Raw genomic sequence first — 12209 nt, 5'->3', positions numbered from 1 at the left:
GCTTGATCTTTGTGAATTATGTTTATTAGGCTATTTTGTAGTCTTTCTGCTAGGATTGAGGTCAAGATCTTATACTCTGAATTGAGTAATGCTATAGGACGGTACGACTCTCTTTGGGTTGGATCTTTACCTGGTTTCAGAATTAATGTTGTAAATGAGGCTGAGAAGCTCACTGGGACCGGATTACCATTGGCATAGAGATTATTATACATATTACAGAGGTAGAGAGCGACTTCTGGGGCTAAGATCTTGTAAACCTCATTAGGCAGCCCATCAGGGCCTGCCGCTTTATTGAGTGACATCCTTACTATTGTTTTGTTTACTTCCTCCTCCTTAATTGGTTTATTTAAGGTGCTCAGTAGGTCCTCTGAAACTGTGGGGCAGATTAACTTACTCCAGAAGTCTCTGGATTGCTCAATATTAGTCTTTCTTAAAGAGTATACATCCTTATAATAATTTGTAAAACTCTTTAGAATTTCCTCTGGATTTGTGAGGGTTTGTTCTTCTTGTTGTATTCTGTCTATTAAAGAGGGCTTTTTTTCTCCTTTTACTAGATTAGCAAGTAATTTGCCTGATTTGTTGCCGAAGCAATACATTTTAGCCAGGAATTTGAGGTCTTTTTGAGTTTCAATAAGTAATATTAGGGCATCTCTCTCCTTTTTAGCCTTAATGTATTTGGCCCAGTTAAAGGATGACTTTGTTAAGAGAAACCAATTATATGAGTTTACCACAAAATTAGTGGCTTCTTTCTCTCTTTTCCTTAGAATTTTAGTTAGCTTGGCAGCATAGGCTGTTATTTCCCCTCTAATGACTGCTTTTGCAGCCCCCCAGAAGATTTCTGGCCTGTCAATATAATCGATATTAAATTGTATGTATTCTTTAAATTAGTTTTTTATATGATTTTTAAATTTAAAATCATTTACCAAGTAAAATGGGAACCTAAATCTCAAAGGGGGATCCCTTGGTGGCTCTAGTTGTATCTCAAGTGTAATTGGTGCATGATCTGAAATAACTATTGGAGTGATTTCTGCTTTTATTTTCCTTGAACAAAGTTTCTCATCAGTTAAAAAAAGGTCTTTTCTAGAGAGCGTTTTATGCGCTCTAGAAAGACAGGTATATTCCCGTAAGTCAGGATTATGTGCCCTCCATATATCTTTAACCGATAAATTTTGATACATGTTCTTAAATATTTTTGTTTCTAATTTATCCTTTTTATTTTTAAGTTGTTTACTGCTATATCTCACTCTGTCTATCTGAGACTGTGGAGCCATATTAAAGTCTCCTCCAATGATCAGATAGCCTTCTGAGTGGAGTAATATCATGGATTGAATTAAGTTCCAAAAGTCATAGTCAAGCTCATTGGGCGCATATACATTTAACAACGTATATATTTGTTTAAAAACAGAATTTATGCTTACCTGATAAATTACTTTCTCCAACGGTGTGTCCGGTCCACGGCGTCATTCTTACTTGTGGGATATTCTCTTCCCCAACAGGAAATGGCAAAGAGCCCAGCAAAGCTGGTCATATGATCCCTCCTAGGCTCCGCCTACCCCAGTCATTCGACCGACGTACAGGAGGAAATATGCATAGGAGAAACCATATGATACCGTGGTGACTGTAGTTAGAGAAAATAATTCATCAGACCTGATTAAAAAAAAAAACCAGGGCGGGCCGTGGACCGGACACACCGTTGGAGAAAGTAATTTATCAGGTAAGCATAAATTCTGTTTTCTCCAACATAGGTGTGTCCGGTCCACGGCGTCATCCTTACTTGTGGGAACCAATACCAAAGCTTTAGGACACGGATGAAGGGAGGGAGCAAATCAGGTCACCTAAATGGAAGGCACCACGGCTTGCAAAACCTTTCTCCCAAAAATAGCCTCTGAAGAAGCAAAAGTATCAAATTTGTAAAATTTGGCAAAAGTGTGCAGTGAAGACCAAGTCGCTGCCTTACATATCTGGTCAACAGAAGCCTCGTTCTTGAAGGCCCATGTGGAAGCCACAGCCCTAGTGGAGTGAGCTGTGATTCTGTCAGGAGGCTGCCGTCCGGCAGTCTCATAAGCCAAACGGATAATGCTTTTAAGCCAAAAAGAAAGAGGTAGAAGTTGCTTTTTGACCTCTCCTTTTACCAGAATAAACAACAAACAAAGAAGAAGTTTGTCTGAAATCTTTAGTGGCCTCTAAATAGAATTTTAGAGCACGGACTACGTCCAAATTGTGTAACAAACGTTCCTTCTTTGAAACTGGATTCGGGCACAAAGAAGGTACAACTATCTCCTGGTTAATATTCTTGTTGGAAACAACTTTCGGAAGAAAACCAGGCTTAGTACGCAAAACCACCTTATCTGCATGGAACACCAGATAGGGCGGAGAACACTGCAGAGCAGATAACTCAGAAACTCTTCTAGCAGAAGAAATTGCAACCAAAAACAAAACAAGATAATAACTTAATATCTACGGAATGTAAGGGTTCAAACGGAACCCCTTGAAGAACTGAAAGAACTAGATTAAGACTCCAGGGAGGAGTCAAAGGTCTGTAAACAGGCTTGATTCTAACCAGAGCCTGAACAAACGCTTGAACGTCTGGCACAGCTGCCAGCCTCTTGTGAAGTAAAACAGATAACGCAGAAATCTGCCCCTTCAGAGAACTTGCAGATAATCCCTTCTCCAAACCCTCTTGAAGAAAGGATAAAATCCTAGGGATTTTTATCTTGTTCCATGGGAATCCTTTAGATTCACACCAATAGATATATTTTTTCCATATCTTATGGTAAATTTTTCTAGTTACAGGCTTTCTAGCCTGAATCAGAGTATCTATTACAGAATCTGAAAACCCACGCTTTGATAAAATCAAGCGTTCAATCTCCAAGCAGTCAGTTGGAGAGAAACCAGATTCGGATGTTCGAATGGACCTTGAACAAGAAGGTCCTGTCTCAAAGGTAGCTTCCATGGTGGAGCCGATGACATATTCACCAGGTCTGCATACCAAGTCCTGCGTGGCCACGCAGGAGCTATCAAGATCACCGAAGCCCTCTCCTGGTTGATCCTGGCTACCAGCCTGGGAATGAGAGGAAACGGTGGGAAAACATAAGCTAGGTTGAAGGTCCAAGGTGCTACTAGTGCATCTACTAGAGTCGCCTTGGGATCCCTGGATCTGGACCCGTAACAAGGAACCTTGAAGTTCTGACGAGACGCCATCAGATCCATGTCTGGAATGCCCCATAATTGAGTTATTTGGGCAAAGATTTCCGGGTGGAGTTCCCACTCCCCCGGATGGAATGTCTGACGACTCAGAAAATCCGCTTCCCAATTTTCCACCCCTGGGATGTGGATTGCAGACAAGTGGCAGGAGTGATCCTCCGCCCATTGAATTATCTTGGTCACTTCCTCCATCGCCAGGGAACTCCTTGTTCCCCCCTGATGGTTGATATATGCAACTGTCGTCATGTTGTCTGATTGAAACCTTATGAATTTGGCCTTTGCTAGATGAGGCCAAGCTTTGAGAGCATTGAATATCGCTCTTAGTTCCAGAATGTTTATCGGGAGAAGAGATTCTTCCCGAGATCATAGACCCTGAGCTTTCAGGGGTTCCCAGACCGCGCCCCAGCCCACCAGACTGGCGTCGGTCGTGACAATAACCCACTCTGGTCTGCGGAAGCTCATTCCCTGTGACAGATTGTCCGGGGTCAGCCACCAACGGAGTGAATCTCTGGTCCTTTGATCTACTTGAATCGTCGGAGACATGTCTGTATAATCCCCATTCCACTGTCTGAGCATGCACAGTTGTAATGGTCTTAGATGAATTCGTGCAAAAGGAACTATGTCCATTGCTGCAACCATCAATCCTATTACTTCCATGCACTGCGCTATGGAAGGACGAAGAACAGAATGAAGAACTTGACAAGAGCTTAGAAGTTTTGATTTTCTGACCTCTGTCAGGAAAATTCTCATTTCTAAGGAGTCTATTATTGTTCCCAAGAAGGGAACTCTTGTCGACGGGGAAAGAGAGCTTTTTTCTATGTTTACTTTCCATCCGTGAGATCTGAGAAAGGCTAGGACGATGTCCGTATGAGCCTTTGCTTTTGACAGAGACGACGCTTGAATCAGGATGTCGTCCAAGTACGGTACTACTGCAATGCCCCTTGGTCTTAGAACCGCTAGAAGGGACCCTAGTACCTTTGTGAAAATTCTCGGAGCAGTGGCTAATCCGAAAGGAAGTGCCACAAACTGGTAATGCTTGTCCAGAAAAGCGAACCTTAGGAACTGATGATGTTCCTTGTGGATAGGAATATGGAGGTACGCATCCTTTAAATCCACCGTGGTCATAAATTGACCTTCCTGGATGGTAGGAAGGATCGTTCGAATGGTTTCCATTTTGAATGATGGAACCCTGAGAAATTTGTTTAGGATCTTGAGATCTAGAATTGGTCTGAACGTTCCCTCTTTTTTGGGAACTATGAACAGGTTGGAGTAAAACCCCATCCCTTGTTCTCTTATTGGAACTGGATGAATTACTCCCATCCTTAACAGGTCTTCTACACAATGTAAGAATGCCTGTCTTTTTATTTGGTTTGAAGATAATTGAGACCTGTGGAACCTTCCCCTTGGGGGTAGTTCCTTGAATTCCAGGAGATAACCTTGAGAAACTATTTCTAGTGCCCAAGGATCCTGAACATCTCTTGCCCAGGCCTGAGCAAAGAGAGAAAGTCTGCCCCCCACCAGATCCGGTCCCGGATCGGGGGCCATCCCTTCATGCTGTTTTGGTAGCAGTGGCGGGCTTCTTGGCCTGCTTACCCTTGTTCCAGCCTTGCATCGGTCTCCAGGCTGGTTTGGGTTGAGAAGTATTACCCTCTTGCTTAGAGGATGTAGAAGTAGAGGCTGGTCCGTTTCTGCGAAAGGGACGAAAATTAGGCTTATTTCTAGCCTTAAAAGACCTATCCTGAGGAAGGGCGTGGCCCTTTCCTCCGGTGATGTCTGAAATAATCTCTTTCAAATCAGGACCAAACAGTGTCTTGCCCTTGAAAGGGATGTTAAGCAATTTTGTCTTGGAAGACACATCCGCTGACCAAGACTTTAGCCAGAGCGCTCTGCGCGCCACGATAGCAAACCCTGAATTTTTCGCCGCTAATCTCGCTAATTGCAAAGCGGCATCTAGAATAAAAGAGTTAGCCAATTTAAGAGCATGAACTCTGTCCATAATCTCCTCATACGAAGATTCCTTATCGAGCGACTTTTCTAGTTCTTCGAACCAGAAACACGCTGCCGTAGTGACAGGAACAATGCATGAAATTGGTTGAAGAAGGTAACCTTGCTGAACAAACCTTCTTTTAAGCAAACCCTCTAATTTTTTATCCATAGGATCTTTAAAAGCACAACTATCTTCTATGGGAATAGTAGTGCGTTTGTTTAGAGTAGAGACCGCCCCCTCGACCTTAGGGACTGTCTGCCATAAGTCCTTTCTGGGGTCGACTATAGGAAATAATTTCTTAAATATAGGGGGAGGCACAAAAGGTATGCCGGGCCTTTCCCATTCCTTGTTTACTATGTCCGCCACCCGCTTGGGTATAGGAAAAACATCGGGGGGCACCGGAACCTCTAGGAACTTGTCCATCTTACATAATTTCTCTGGAATGACCAAATTGTCACAATCATCCAGAGTAGATAATACCTCCTTAAGCAGTGCGCGGAGATGTTCTAATTTAAATTTAAATGTTACAACATCAGGTTCAGCTTGTTGAGAAATTTTCCATGAATCTGAAATTTCTCCCTCAGACAAAACCTCCCTCCTGGCCCCTTCAGATTGGTGTGAGGGTATGTCAGAAGCGTTATCATCAGCGTCCTCTTGCTCTTCAGTGTTTAAAACAGAGCAATCGCGCTTTCTTTGATAAGTAGGCATTTTAGATAAAATATTTTTAATAGAATTATCCATAACAGCCGTTAATTGTTGCATAGTAATAAGTATTGGCGCACTAGATGTACTAGGGGCCTCTTGTGTGGGCAAAACTGGTGTAGACACAGAAGGGGGTGATGCAGTACCATGCTTACTCCCCTCATCTGAAGAATCATCTTGGGCACTATTATCTGTGGCATCATTGTCCCTACTTTGTTTGGACACCATGTCACAATTATCACATATATTTAAATGGGGAGACACATTGGCATTCATACATATAGAACATCGTTTATCTGATGGTTCAGACATGTTAAACAGGCTTAAACTTGTCAACAAAGCACAAAAAACGTTTTAAAATAAAACCGTTACTGTCACTTTAAATTTTAAACAGAACACACTTTATTACTGAATATGCGAAAAAGTATGAAGCAATTGTTCAAAATTCACCAAAATTTCACCACAGTGTCTTAAAGCCTTAAAAGTATTGCACACCAAGTTTGGAAGCTTTAACCCTTAAAATAACGGAACCGGAGCCGTTTTTACATTTAACCCCTATACAGTCCCAGGAATCTGCTTTGCTGAGACCCAACCAAGCCCAGAGGGGAATACGATACCAAATGACGCCTTCTATAAGCTTTTTCAGTGGATCCGAGCTCCTCACACATGCATCTGCATGCCTTGCCTTCCAAAAACAACTGCGCATTAGTGGCGCGAAAATGAGGCTCTGCCTATGACTAGAGAAGGCCCCCATCTGAAAAAGGTGTCCATACAGTGCCTGCCGTTTTTTTAACAACAATCCCCAAGATTATAATAACTATAAAGCGCTATAATCTGTCAAATATGCTTAGCAAGTAATCGTTTTAGCCCAGAAAAACGTCTACCAGTTTATTAAGCCCTTATAAAGCCTTTATTCTTATACTTAATCGAAGAAAATGGCTTACCAGTCCCCATAGGGAAAATGACAGCCTTCCAGCATTAACAAGTCGTGTTAGAAATGTGGCCATCATACCTCAGGCAGAAAAGTCTGCCAACTGCTTCCCCCAACTGAAGTTACTTCATCTCAACAGTCCTGTGTGGAAACAGCAATCGATTTTAGTAACGTCTGCTAAAATCATCTTCCTCTCACAAACAGAAATCTTCTTCTCTTTTCTGTTTCTGAGTAAATAGTACATACCAGCACTATTTTAAAATAACAAACACTTGATTGAAGAATAAAACTACATTTAAACACCAAAAAACTCTTAGCCATCTCCGTGGAGATGTTGCCTGTGCAACGGCAAAGAGAATGACTGGGGTAGGCGGAGCCTAGGAGGGATCATATGACCAGCTTTGCTGGGCTCTTTGCCATTTCCTGTTGGGGAAGAGAATATCCCACAAGTAAGGATGACGCCGTGGACCGGACACACCTATGTTGGAGAAAATTCTTGTTTTCACCATTAAAAATCTCCCCTCTGGGTCTTTGCAATATCTCTGCCTCAATTCTCTTGCCAAACAGTATTGCTACTCCCCTCTTTCTTCCAATACTAGGTGAGGCTTCTACCTCCTTAATCCAGGAGCCCTTGAGTTTCATTGTTTCCTCCATGCCCAAATGCGTTTCTTGAAGGAACATTATGTTAGCTTGTAACTTGCGCATATGGGAGACAATGGCTTTCCTTTTTATAGGAGTAGTTATACCTCCTATATTCCATGAAATTATTTTAATTTTAGTAGGAGAATTTGTCATCTAAGTTTGGGTGTCTAGCCAACTTTCAAGAAGAGGTAAAAAGGGGGGGGGGGGGGAAGAGGGGAGGGAAAAAAAATAAAAAAAATTCTCTTTTCTTTTTTATGGGAGTTGTTATTCCTCCTATGTTCCATGGTGTTATCTTAAGTTTATCAAAAGAATTTATCATCTATCCTTAAGAAGCTGATATACCTCCTAGAGGAGGAGAGAGAGAGGGAGGGAACGGGGGGGGGGGGGGGTAGGAGGAAGAAGAGAAAAAAATAAAATAAAAAAATAAAGAGAAAAAAAATATATATATAAATGAACCTAAGAAACTCAATTATATGAAAAGGGAGAGGAACCTGCCTCCCCTTTTTTCTTTTTTCCTCCCTAACTACGGGGGGGTCGCTCGCCATTGACTGCATATTTATTGTTAAGATCATAACATACCTAATAAGTACAGGGGGGAGTTTATCTTGTTGTTTCTAAATCAGTTAGAAATCTTTCTGCCTCTTTTGAATTATCAAATATGTATGTATTCTCAGAGGTAGTGACTTTTAAGTTTGGATGGGTAAATTAATGTTGCCTGTTACGGTACCAACAGTGTACCAAGGGTTAATACCAGATGAACAATGTCCTGCATAGGGAATCAGCAATTCACAACCCAGCCAGTTTCCCTGCAAACATGAGACCAAGCTCCACATTTCAGGTTTAAAAAAGAATAACTACTTTATTTGAAGGCAGCACACAGATTTATACACCCTGGCTTCAGGTTACAGAGGGCATTGGTTTAACAGTAAAGCAAACATATGAACAATGCATCAAACCTCTAACAATTGTCTATTCACAGGTAAAACAGATTAACATATTAAGTTAATTAACTAGGGAAGAACGTTTACTCAGACAATCTGATGTTGGGCAGTCTAGTTAACATAATCACACAAGGACACAATCAGTTTACCCAGACAGACTCCTGAGACACAATCAGATCTGAAACATACATAGAATACATCTTATTACAGAATATAGGAACAGTTCTTATTAGCTATAAAGTCTTTTATGCCCACTTGGCTTATAGAGTCACAATTGCTCCCAAAAGGTGTACTCACACCCTGTACCCATCCTGTATTTATGGATACAGGGTGACATAGACATAAGACAGAGTTATGAAAGTACATGGGGTGTCCAGCATATAAAATTCCATATTTTCATGCAGTCTCTGGGTATCCTTAAGCCCATGTACCTCCAGCCCAAAGAATGTTCCATAACAGGCCCTCCAATGTACAGTGGCGAGATTGGTTTCGTCACATCTCTCCCCTTTTCCAAACAGACTAACAGGGTATCTGACCTCCTGCCGGTCAGTGCCCTGGTTAGTCCAGCAACCCACCCATAAAACACAATTAGTAGTACAGCCCACCCACAATAAATGGTTACTACACCTGAGTACGGGGAAAACTTGTCCATGTCCAGGTGCCTCACCACAGCTGTGTGGGGGACTGGTACGCTGAATTGGTGGGTTGCGAGGTGGGCAGAGACCAGCTGTACTCTGCCCGGGTGCCAGCACTACCATGGAAGTAGCCTGGTGGGAGCCTGGTTGCTGGAGGGGGAGACCGACTGTCTCCCCTTTGGATACATAGCTGTGCTGCTGGAGGGGGAGACCAATCGTCTCCCCTTTGGCTAAACAGCCGTGTTGCTGGGGGACAGGACCATCAAACTCCTCTCCCTCTGGTTTGTCATGCTCGGCTGTCCAGGGTATGTACTGTGCCATATACCACCAGAGCGCCTGGTAGGCATGTCAGTTTGCTGGGACAATCCATCTGTATTCCCGTTATGAGAGAGAATTCCTGTCCATACAAACAAGGGTTCAAATTCCTCAGTGCCCAGACCAGGGCCAAACAGTCCTTCAAAATCCCATCAGCTTCTTTACGAGTTTTCTGTACCTGCTCTTTATAGGTATCCACAATCCCTTCATACTGACATAGGGTGCCCTTGAGTTGCAGCACCTCACTATGAGCCAGCGTCAGCTTCTCCTCCAGTGTCACTAAGTTTTTCTTTAATGTTTCATGTTCCACTCTCAAGCTGGTGTTTTCTGCAGTCTGTCGGTGCAGCTTGTCTAGCAGAGATTCCTGTTCTAAACGTGCTTTTTCCTCTGCGCTCCTCTTCTCCTTCATCAGCGCATTGTAACGGGACCTCCACATATCAATAGCGGATAGAGATTTACTGAGCTCAGCGTCCTGGGGCTTAGCAGCAGGTGGGTCAGTCTCTGCTGCACGGATCTGGGCACGGGTAGTCACAGAGTTAACATCAGCGGGACCCATAGGAGCGTAGGCAGAAACAAGGGGGGCCAAGTCATTTCCAAGAAGAACATCAGCAGGTAAGTCCTTCTTGACCCCCACATTCACAGGTCTAGCGCCCACTCCCCAATCCAAATGTACCCTGGCAACAGGTAGGCTGAACACATCGCCCCCTGCTACCCTCACAGCCACAGTGTCTCCAGTGTACTGTTTCTCAGACACCAAGTTCTTTTGAAGCAAGGTCATGGTAGCACCAGTATCCCGTAGACCACTGACCTTCTTCCCATTCACTTTAACCAGTTGCCGGTTATTCCGGTGGGCAGCTTGCACAAGGTCTGCCTCATGTAGGATGCTCCAGCATTCTTGCGCCTCTACGTAGCGGGCCGCAGGCTGAGGATTACGTGGGATTCCGCCGGCGGGTCTTCTCCAGGACTGCGCTTGGTTCGCTGCGTTTAGGGGACACTCTGGTCTTTTGTGCCCTAGTTGCTTACATCTAAAGCACCGAATAGGTTGTGAGTAGCACCGCAGGGCTCTCTGAGGGTAGTTTGTGGCCGGAGGCCGTGTGGTATAGTGGTGCGCCGGGGTTTGGTAACTGGCAGCTGCTGGGGTGACTGGGGGTCTGTACTCCACTCTAGCAGGGGGCTTAGTGGTAGCAGTGTCCAGTTTGCGGGCATCCGTATACTCATCTGCCAAGCGAGCCGCTTCCTGCAGGGTGAAGGGTTTACGGTCCCGAACCCACTCTCGAACTCCTGCGGGTAATTTGTCGAAGCAATGTTCCAAAAGGAATAGCTGCAGCACCTCTTCCCCAGATATGGCTTGGCACCCCGCTATCCAGTGAGCTGCTGTGCGGTGCACCTTACATGCCCACTCAAGGTAGGAATCTCCAGCTAATTTAACAGTGTCTCTGAACCGTCTCCGGTATGCCTCCTGTGTAACCGCATACCTGGAGAGCAGAGCCTCTTTTACAGTATTATAATCCCTGACTTCCTCATCTGGAATGGCCCGAAAAGCCTCTCTGGCCCGGCCGGATAATTTTCCAGATAATATCGTGACCCAGTCCTCTGCGGTTACCTTGTGTAGTGCACATTGCCTCTCAAAATCCGCAAGGTACCCATCAATCTCTCCTTCTGTTTCCAGGAAGTTTTTAAAAGCTGCAAAATTTACTTTTCTCTTTTCCATCTTAGTCAGTATTGTAATAATCCCCCTCTTCCTGAGGTTACTGGCTTGTGTAGTTGCTCTTCTGGGCGATAAGGTTCATTCCGTCGCTGCCACCAATGTTACGGTACCAACAGTGTACCAAGGGTTAATACCAGATGAACAATGTCCTGCATAGGGAATCAGCAATTCACAACCCAGCCAGTTTCCCTGCAAACATGAGACCAAGCTCCACATTTCAGGTTTAAAAAAGAATAACTACTTTATTTGAAGGCAGCACACAGATTTATACACCCTGGCTTCAGGTTACAGAGGGCATTGGTTTAACAGTAAAGCAAACATATGAACAATGCATCAAACCTCTAACAATTGTCTATTCACAGGTAAAACAGATTAACATATTAAGTTAATTAACTAGGGAAGAACGTTTACTCAGACAATCTGATGTTGGGCAGTCTAGTTAACATAATCACACAAGGACACAATCAGTTTACCCAGACAGACTCCTGAGACACAATCAGATCTGAAACATACATAGAATACATCTTATTACAGAATATAGGAACAGTTCTTATTAGCTATAAAGTCTTTTATGCCCACTTGGCTTATAGAGTCACAATTGCTCCCAAAAGGTGTACTCACACCCTGTACCCATCCTGTATTTATGGATACAGGGTGACATAGACATAAGACAGAGTTATGAAAGTACATGGGGTGTGCAGCATATAAAATTCCATATTTTCATGCAGTCTCTGGGTATCCTTAAGCCCATGTACCTCCAGCCCAAAGAATGTTCCATAACAGGCCCTCCAATGTACAGTGGCGAGATTGGTTTCGTCACATTGCCCTATAGCCCCTGTGAATTAACTTTGTGCATATAGGTGCAAGCTCTCTCCTTCTCATAGAAGTCTCAGCCGAAAAATCCTGAAACATGTATATTTTAGCTCCTTCTATGCTGATGGGCTGTTTCTTCCTGTACTGTTGCATCATTAGTTTTGTCTAGAAAATTGAGAAAGCGTGCTATCACTGGCCTTGATCTAACATTAAGTTTATTGTCAGTCTGAGGTGGACCAATTCTATGGGCCCTTTCAATTATTATCTGTGTGTCTGTAATACCAAGGGTTTGGGCTAGGGTGTCTGTTATGAATAGAGATAAATTTTAAAA

The sequence above is a fragment of the Bombina bombina genome, chromosome 9, assembly GCF_027579735.1.
Source record: "Bombina bombina isolate aBomBom1 chromosome 9, aBomBom1.pri, whole genome shotgun sequence".
In the NCBI taxonomy this organism is placed as follows: domain Eukaryota; kingdom Metazoa; phylum Chordata; class Amphibia; order Anura; family Bombinatoridae; genus Bombina; species Bombina bombina.
This window is presented reverse-complemented; position numbering follows the sequence as displayed.